Source organism: Myotis davidii, unplaced genomic scaffold (genome assembly GCF_000327345.1).
Source record: "Myotis davidii unplaced genomic scaffold, ASM32734v1 scaffold1913, whole genome shotgun sequence".
Classification (NCBI taxonomy): domain Eukaryota; kingdom Metazoa; phylum Chordata; class Mammalia; order Chiroptera; family Vespertilionidae; genus Myotis; species Myotis davidii.
Window position 1 is genome coordinate 124,956 of NW_006284439.1, and position 9,832 is coordinate 134,787.

At 39.2% G+C, this 9,832-nt stretch overlaps 1 pseudogene; it reads right to left on the reverse strand.

Annotated features, from left to right (window-relative positions):
• Window positions 1-883: 883 nt before the first annotated feature.
• LOC102763639 lies at window positions 884-1,732 on the reverse strand (annotated as a pseudogene).
• Between the last annotated feature and the right edge of the window lie 8,100 nt (window positions 1,733-9,832).

Sequence of the window (9,832 nt, forward strand, 5' to 3'; positions counted from 1 at the left end):
AGATTATGTAAATGTCCAGCAGAAAAAGAGCTAAAGGAGACTATAGGGGTTTTAAACATCTCAACTACTTAATGCAGGCTCTGACATAGACATAAAGACATAGAAACAGGATCATAAGGAGAACACATCACTAACTTGCTTAAAAGCCTTTGATAACTCACCATTGTACACTGGTTGAAATTCATTTATAACAACGTACAATGTCTTCTACAATTTAATCACAAATTCCTGTTCTAGTTTCTTTCTCTGATTATACCATCCACTAGTTATATTAGGAGTTATATATACACCTGTACCCTAGATACATTAGACTGCTCTCTCTTCTCAAAATATGATGTGAATTTCCATTCTTCTGCGTTGTTGATCAGGTTATCCCTTCTACCTGTATTCCCTATCCCCTTTCATGTGTAGCAAATTACCAGCCATCATTCAAATACCATATAACAAATAAAAATGTCATTTCTTCATGAAGTCTTTCCCCAAAAAAGAGTACTATAATTAGTGATTATAATAGTAAACTGAATCATCAAGAAAAAATTATATATTTTGTATATTCAGTTTAATAAGATAGAATCACACTAAGCTAATTTCTTTTTTTTTACTTATAACTCCAGAACACTTTAATTCTAAAGAGCTTTAATAAATAAAAAGCCCCAAGTTTCCAAAGCCCATCAAAAAGGGAATGAATAATCAATCTCAACAGAGCTGTGGGAAATTTTTTTAAAGAAGGAGAAAAGAAGTTGGTAACCATTCTTTCAAAAATAAAACACTGCTTCCTCAAATAACCACTCAGAATGTCACTTGATATAAATAAGCAGTAGGGAAATAACTGTCATATTTGCCTTATATGCAGTATTGGGCAATTAAATGCCAACTGAGCTATTTAAGAATGGCTTGCCAAAACACTGAAAAAGTGAAAGACTTCATCCTTGTCATAGACTGCCACTTCAGTGGAACATTCAGAGCACATGACTGGGTGATAGATTTCTTCCACTTCTATCTCTGCCTGCTCTGCAGCATCTTCATGGTTAGCCCTCATCTTCTTATGGCCTCAATTTTTCTTCCTGTTCTCTGGGGTTTTGTATCTTAGAACCTCCTCTTTGTTGACAGAAAAATTCATCACACATATCGCTCTATACTGAGTTTTGTATGATTCATGCCTTTGATAATCAAGACACAGTGTGGTCATATAGGCAGGGCAATTCAAGATAGCATCGCTATTTGGAACAGGCTGTTGCTGTTGAAGTGGCCTCTGTATTCCAAAACCACGGTATCCCCTTCTCCGTGCATCAACCCAGGCCTGATCTCTGTTATCATTTTCAGGATCATATAGTAATTCATCATTTGTTAGAATCCTGTGTCGTTTCTTCTTTTTTCTCTTGGTCACCTGTGTTGTTTTGTCTTCATCCTCAGAATCAGAATCAAAATATATATCATCATAGTACTTTGTGGAAGCTATTCCAGCTTTTCCATTTCCTGAAGAAGACCCTGCTTTCAGGGAAGATAATTTGACCTCCGTTGTTTTTATGGTGGAATTTAATTCAGCTTCCATTTCTTTTTCAAATTCATCTTCACTTTCTCCAGTAAGACATTCTCTGATGAGTTTTCATTTTTGGTCAGGAGTTCCATGTAAAAGCACATTCACTTCATCTTCAGAACTGCTCAAAGCTGGCTCCTCATCACTAGGCTCTTAAACTGCGCAGGGGTCATAGTCATCTTGGAGCTGGTTCATGGTGACCTCTGCACTCAGACACCATCTGCAGATGGCCGCAGAGTACGTTTCCTCCAGGGGTCCCTTCCTTAAGCTAAGCTAATTTCTTAATTGGGAAAATTATCTCCCCAAAATGGTCAAATTAAAACTAACTTCACATTTCAAATAAGTAACTTTCAGTTATCTTGGAATTCATATGTGTGTAACAACTGTCTCTAATTATTGAAAATAGCTCTAGCCAGTTTGGATCAGTGAATAGAGCCTTGGCCTGAGGACTGAAGGGTCCTGGGTTCAATTCCGGTCAAGGGCACATGCCCGGGTTGCAGGCGTGATACCCAGTGGGGGGCGTGTAGGAGGCAGCCAGCCAATGATTCTCCCATCATTGATGTTTCTATCTCTCTATCCCTCTCCCTTCCTCTCTGAAATCCATAAAAATATATTTTTTAAAAGAAATGTGGCATTAATATGTCTTCCTTTCTTAAGATTCAAACAGAAACACACAAACATATGCTATATATAACCTTATTCCATAACAATTAATCTAATATTAATATTACAGAAATATATAATATTCTAGAGCTTCATTCATTCAACCAACATACAAATTATGGTCACTCATTCTACATTGTGGCTCCCGCAGGACCTCAAAGAGTTAACATATTTGTTTCACACTCCAGTTTGGAATGCCACTCTTTTTTTCCACTATTGGAATTCTGTTCCAGCATTACATTACAGAGCTTCCCTAATGCCTGCCTATGGGGATGCAAGTAATGGTGCCATCTGACACTTATCATAATTTCATTCAAACTCACATTGCTTTTACATTGTATTTTCTTTTACTATTCTGGCTCCAAACTGCCAGCAGCAGGCTCAAATTTTACCTAAATGGGAGCATTTTGACTTGGGGAGAGAACACTGCTCAGTGCCATTTCCTTAATAGTATACATTACTGCAGAGGGAGGGTTCTGACCCAGGGCCAAGTCCCCTTTAACCAGAGCATGGGAAGTTTCAAGGGCAAGACAGCAGCCCCTGCGGAGATTGCAAATCCTTGCTGAGCAGTGAAAGTGGGAGAAGAGAATCTCAGTAGAACCTGTCACCCCAAATTAAGGCTGGGCCTGAAGCATTTGTGTAAAGAGAGAAAGAAAAACAAGTTGCCAGATAAATGCATCTTAACTAGTCCTCCCAAATGTCTTCTGCATATGTAATGCTAAGTAAGTTCTAAATGCTAATCAAAAAGATAGCATGAAATAAGGTTTTGAAGAAGGCAGGTGAATCATGCAGGATAATAAGAATCAAGGGACAGATAAACTGTTTTAATTCACTCAAATATCTGTTCTAAATAGGGCCCAGAAACAGAGATGTCTATGTAATGAGGGAAACAGTAAGCCAGCCCTACGAGGAAGTGTAATTGAGGATGTACAAGTAATAATGATACAACCTGAGGTAAAGAAGGAAGGGTATTAAACTGTGAATTTGCAGGAAGCAGTCAGGCTTCCAGCTGTCAAAGAAGTTCTAGATATTTTCAGTGTTGGGTAAAGAGGCAAAATTCAAGTCAGCAGGGACAAAAGTTAGTTGGTGGGGCGATAGGGGGCAGGCAGGAAATAGTGTGAAGAGGACAAAACAGGAGCTTCTTGCATTGGGGAAAAGTATGATATCAGGACACATGGTGGCCCCTTACTCCTTTCAGCACCTATTTATATCCTAATCAATAATCACCTCCTCTCCTTCCCACTCCTGCAGGTCCTCATAGCTTCATATTGCCTCTGATTTCTCAGGGTTCTTATTGACTGTCCCTCTATGGTTGGCCCTATTCCAACAGACCAAAACTCCAAAACTTCCCCTTCCCATCAACATCATGTTCCCTCCCAGAGAGCTTTGTAGGTATCTGATAACACTGTAATCTGTTTTCCTCAGAACTCTGGTTTCACAAAGTACTTCAGGACAGTGGGTGGGCTCAGCACTACCCTGTGTCAACTGAAAGAAAATCTCCACTTTTGTTTACTTTATATATTGAGGTGCAGAATTTTTTTTCAAAATGATGTTGCTGTTCATAAAGACAGGAATCTGTGACAAACCCACACAATGAGTCACTCCTACTGTGAACTACCTTTTGAATGAAGCACTTGTCTAGCTGGCCCGATTCTTAACCAGGGCTTATGTGGAGGATAGCCTTTCTCAGAAAGGTCTTTTCATGGCCTTTCTGATCACATTCTATAGGCGGCTGTTTAAGGCTCACACTAGCTCCAGGTACAGGACTTACCAAGATCAGGCTCAGTTATTCCTGGCAAAACAAAACAAAACTTGTTCTGACCCCTTACAAGGATAGATTGGCTAAGGACCTTACAAAATTTGCTCAGTAGTTTTCTCTTCTGTATGTCTCTGGGGTTGTCCATTCCTACTTTCAGTCCTTCTTGAATCTTTTATAGAAATTTATATTAACTTTTTAATGTATTTTAAAAATATTTTTTATTGATTTCAGAGAGGAAGGGAGAGGGAGAGATAGCAACATGATGAGAGAAAATCATTGATCAGCTGCCTCCTGCACACCCCTACTGGGAATTGAGCCTGCAACTCGGGCATGTGCCCTGACCAGGAATCAAACCATGACCTCCTGGTTTATAGTTGACACTCAACTACTGTGCCATGCCAGGCAGGCCAAATGCCTTTTGATGAATGTTTTTATCACAAATGGGACTGAAAAAGAAAGTATCTAAATATGAGTCTAGCCCCACTGTAGTAGACACAACTTAAAGTATGAAAGATCATGAATATCAACATTTATGAAAGCAACAGATACACTAGTCCTAAATTATGTTCTTTTGACTTTTATTAAAGTCAAATGTATTAAATTACATTTTTATAGCTGAAAAAATGTCATTATGTTGTACTGATACATTCAGTTATCTCAATGTGAGCAATTAAAACCACAAAGAAGATAAGCTGAATGTGGATGCTATATATAGAAGCTGAAAATTGGACTCGTGCTAGGTGTCACCCACACAGTTTTATATTGATCAGGAAAATAAAGATATATTGATGGGATCATGTTTTTCTGGTTGTCTTTCAAAAATAACACAGGCACTATTTTTAGTAATAAGCATGGTATTTTACTTCTATGTTAAGAATTCTACTTTTGGTCTCCAGCTGGAAAACCCAGAGTTCCTATGGTTGCTAGGAAACCAACAAATATAATTCTTCAATCTCTTATAATATAAAGGTATAATTATACACTTGCTTACAGGGGGGAAAAAGACATTCAAACATTTTTTTCTAAAATTAGATTAACTAATGCAATCATTTCTATATGGGAAATAAATAAAATAATGCAGGAAAATAGCAGTTAACATGATAATAGGAGAATCATCTGAACTTCCTATTGTTCTCTCCCACCCTCCATCTCTTCAGCTCTACCCTTTTTGAAAAAATAATCTTGATTGGGCCCCGGATGCAAAATAAATTCTTTTATGAGTGCCTACAGTAATATTTCATTTAGCTCCCCTCCAAAATTAGAAACAAGAAACTCATTATAGTGGGTTATGAAATTTTCTCCTGATAGATTCTCAAATTTGTTATTAATATTTCATTATTGTGATTGCTGATGGTCTCAGGTTCAGAGGAAAGATTTTTTGGGATAATAAATCTCCTGCCTTATGAGAAACATTATTCATAAACTTATGTAAAAGATCTGCTCTTTCATTGTAGTATAAGCAGCTAACAATCTATCTGTGTGTGCCCATCTGACCTTGCAATTACTGGCTTATCTCTATGATGCATTGCAATGTAGTTATTAATTCTACTTCCTTAAGACTTTTATTCTTTTGCTCTGTAGGTCAGCCAAGGGAAATGATAGAGATCCCATTAGTAACAATTATCAGCAACTCAGGAGGCATGTGGAAACCATTCTCTTAAATTTGTTCCTGAAGAGAAGCAAATGTTGATACCTCCAATTCCAGGAAAACTTTTTTTTTTTTAACTGAGGAACATCAACTCAATGGTAGCAGTTACTGGCTGAGAAATTGAGAGCAAGAAAATTCAACTACATTAGGGCTCTCAGCTGTAAATGAACCAGTTTGTTTCTCATGAGCCTTCTGGCCAAATTCCCAACTATTATTGCCTTTTCCCTGTTCACAGTGGTACTGCCTATTGCATGATTTAACACTGTTAGTTTTTCTAGTAAGAGAGAGAAAAGAGGCATGTCTTCAGATTGCCCCCAAAGTGTCAGCCTTACAAACACTAAGGCCCCCTATTCCATCAGTTCTAGAACCACATTTATCTAACTTTATTTATAGTCTATTTGTCTCAGTCAGAAATGCTCTTTAGAATGCCTTTTACTTCAGGGAACAATGCTTTGTTTGGAAGTTGGAGATGATGAAAGCACGGCATTAGAGCATCATAGTTGTGAAAGGGATTCATAATAGATCATGGTACTCAGCATACCGCCCAAAGGCAGGTTTTGAAAACTATTCTGAGCTAATTATTCCCACCTTCTCTTATATCCACTTGGGCAAGAAGGGCAATGAAGTAGGAGTAATTCTGCATGAAAAAGGATGGGATCACACCACGGTACTCTGAAAAGAAAGAAATGTGTGGTGGTGACAGAACCTTAAATAAAACTAAAAGTTTTAGTTTAGATAAGGAATCCAATAATGTGTCCACTGTCTATAAGTACCAAGCTGTCTGATACATAGTAGATGCTCAATAAATATATATTAATTCACTGAAACATAGATTACTTTATTTAAGCCCACATTCATGGTTTAGTTATGAGAATAGGGTATTAAGAGGCCAGAGCTGTAAATCAAATGGCCAGTGCTGGCTGTACTCACTAGCAAACAACTTCTCTCCTATGCCTTAATAAAAATAAAACACACAAACAAAAAACAGTCAAGGATATCAATGACTATATGCAGAACCAGTAAAATGAATGGTGCCTTTGGCTGCCAAGTGTGTAAACCTCAGGAATATAGCAGAAGGAAAAGTATATTTCAGCATGTAGCAGGAAGCCAGGTATAGTCATGCATGGTACTTGGAAATAAGTTCCCTTTACATAATTTTCCATATGGGCAAGGCACACCCATTTCCTCCAGTGCCCATGACACGAATGACCTATGATCCCAGCACATACACATGCACTTCACTCTAGGGTAAAAGTATTAAAGGGAAATAGCCAATAGTCTGCATATTTCCTATCATAATGAAGTCTCAAGAGATGTATAACCTTTTCAAAGGGGATGGCTGTGATAGAACCCTAAACTAAATAACCCATTAGTCCTTTCTATAACATTATATTACATAACCCTAAACATTCTCTATCTTATATCCTGGGAGTCTTAAATGGAGGAGAAACACCACAGAATCCCTTATCAAACACTCATCACTTTTTCTTGGGTGTAAATAACAATAAGAAGACCTAATCTCCCCTTCGTATTTGTATAGTTTATAGGATTGCTCCTCTTATGGCTTCTGTATAAGTAAAAATGTGTAAAAAAATTAAAGGAGTCCACATTGGCATAGTGGAGAAAACTGGTGGCCTGATATTGAAAAACACCCTTAAATATTATCCAGGCTGCACTGCACTATAAAAATCTGGGCTATTTGTTTGGAATGCTTACAAATCACAATAGGCCTGGCTAGAAAAGTCACTGATTTATAACTAGAAGGCAACACAAATGTTCCTATGCCCAAGAAGTGTGTGTGGGGGGGGAAGGGTATTTTGGAGAGGGAGTTGTATTTGATTAAGCCCCATAGAACCTGTAGTGAACGTGTTGTATTAAAACACAAATTATGCTGCTTTTGTGTAAGAAACTGGATGACACCTTAACTTGCCTGTTTATTGGTGTGTGCCTCTTTCTAGCAATTAACTATGATGGTTTTATTATGGTCTGTGGAACTGCTAATCAATAGGGTGGGATGCTAGTTACAGTCCACAGCCGGTCCTGTGTGCCTGCATAATGTCCACAATTTTGCTCCCAGCTGTTCAGTCTAATCAATTTATGGCTGTTTATGGCTCACAGTCAGAAAAATCTTCTATTTACAGCTCATTCATCATTCTTAACATTTTTGCAAATCCAGGCTGAATGTTCTGAGGGTGGGAAATAAACCCAGACTTCCCCTGTCCCTTTTGCTATCTCAGCACATCAAACCCTTCTTCCTTTGAAAGGCCCACAAACTATATTTTGTCACACTCCAAATTTACATTAAACTGGTTTCACCTGACCGGTGAGATTATGCTAGTAGAAATTTAAAAGGCAAATGTATAATTCTAATATGTCTTCTGCTTTACAGGGAGCTAGGTAATTCTAAAGTGTTTGTCCTAGTGCTTTGGAAACAGAGTAGGGAGGGCATGGAAGAAAGTCAACAACCAGTTGTGAATATTAATGTTAATGGAAATTTGGACTAGAGAATTAATATCAACTAATTATGTTTAGGATTTGATTAATATGACTGAAAAAAATTAAGGAATCTCACTAATACAGAAGAAGTAGAGTATATAATTACCAAACAAGTAGAAAGGACAAAATGGATTTTTTTAAAAAACCTCAGTCAATCCTTAAGAAGGCAAAAAAAAAAGGATATGAAAATAAAAAGCATAGAGAATGTAGATAAATGGAAACTTTTAAAAAAGAAATTTATCTAAATTGATCAGTGATCACAATAAATGCAAATGGCTTAATACACAATGCAATAACAAAAAAATTATGAGCTAATACAAATTAGTGGTGACAAATATTCTTGTTTTTCTCATTTATTTACTCTATCTCTATCATTGAGATGTTTATCTAAGTATTTTCAGAGATTACATTTCCTGATTTACTCACCTATGGGTAATGAGTTCTACAAGTTTTCCCCCTACGTTGTGAAAAAAGTTTGCCTTCCATTTATCCTAAAATGTCCTTTGGAAATTCAAAAGGGGCCCACTGAGACAGTGCCCTTGGTGGTCCCGGATCTGTCTCTTGCTTCAACAGTGTTTGGACTGAACCGACCCAGGGATGCCCCTTCTTCCAGCCTCCAGTCACTCTCCTCCACCTTATCCAGTCACCCTTTTCAGAACCACCTCTGAGACCAGCCAACACACCATTTTGTTTTTTTTTGTTCTTTCTACCTTAACTTCTTATTGCCGAACAACCATGAACTCCCAGACTCCGCTCGTCAAAATTATTCCACCAAGGTGGAGGCTGTGGTCAACCGCTTGGCCAACCTGCATCTGCAAACCCCCTCCCATGGTCGGCAAACTGCGGCTCGCAAACCACATGCGGCTCTTTGACCCTTTGAGTGCGGCTCTTCCACAAAATACCATGTGCAGGCGCGCACGTACAGTGTGATTGAAACTTCATGGCCCATGCGCAGAAGTCGGTATTTTGTGGAAGAGCCACACTCAAGTGGCCAAAGAGCCGCATGTGGCTCACGAGCCACAGTTTGCCGAGCTGCAGTTTGCCAACCACTGCTACACCTACCTCTCTCTGGGCTTCTATTTCCACCGCGCAACAATGTGGCTCTCGAGGGCAGGGCTACTTCTTCCTCAAAGCGGGAGGACGCTGAGCATCTCTTAAACATGCAAAACAAATGGGATGGCTACATTCTCTCCTGGTCACTCTGAAGCCTTCCCCAGAGGAGTGGGGCAAAACTCAGGATGCCACAGAAGCGACCCTGGCCTTGGAGAGGAACCTGAACCGGGCCTTCTGGAGCTGCAGGCCCTGGGTCTACCCACGCAGACCCTCAGCTCTGTGACTTCCTGCAGAACCACTTCCACAGACCCTCAGCTCTGTGACTTCCTGCAGAACCACTTCCAGGGTGAGGAGGTGAAACTCATCAAGAAGATGGGCTACACCTGACTCACCTCTGCAGGCTGGCCGGCCCCAGGCTGAGCTGGATGAGTATCTCTTAGAAAGGCTCACCCTCAAGCACAACTAGGAGCCTTTGGAACCCAGAGGCCTTTGAGAGGCCCCTCTGCATCCCCTTGTGTCTGGCTTTTACCTGAGCCTCTCCCTGAAACTACTAGTCATTCTTTTAACCACCCTGAAGCCCTCTCCCATGCACTGGAGTAAATGAAACATTAAAGCTTTTTGCAGACAAAAAAAGTGGAGAGCACTGAGGTCTAATATTTTGGAAGTCACAAAACAC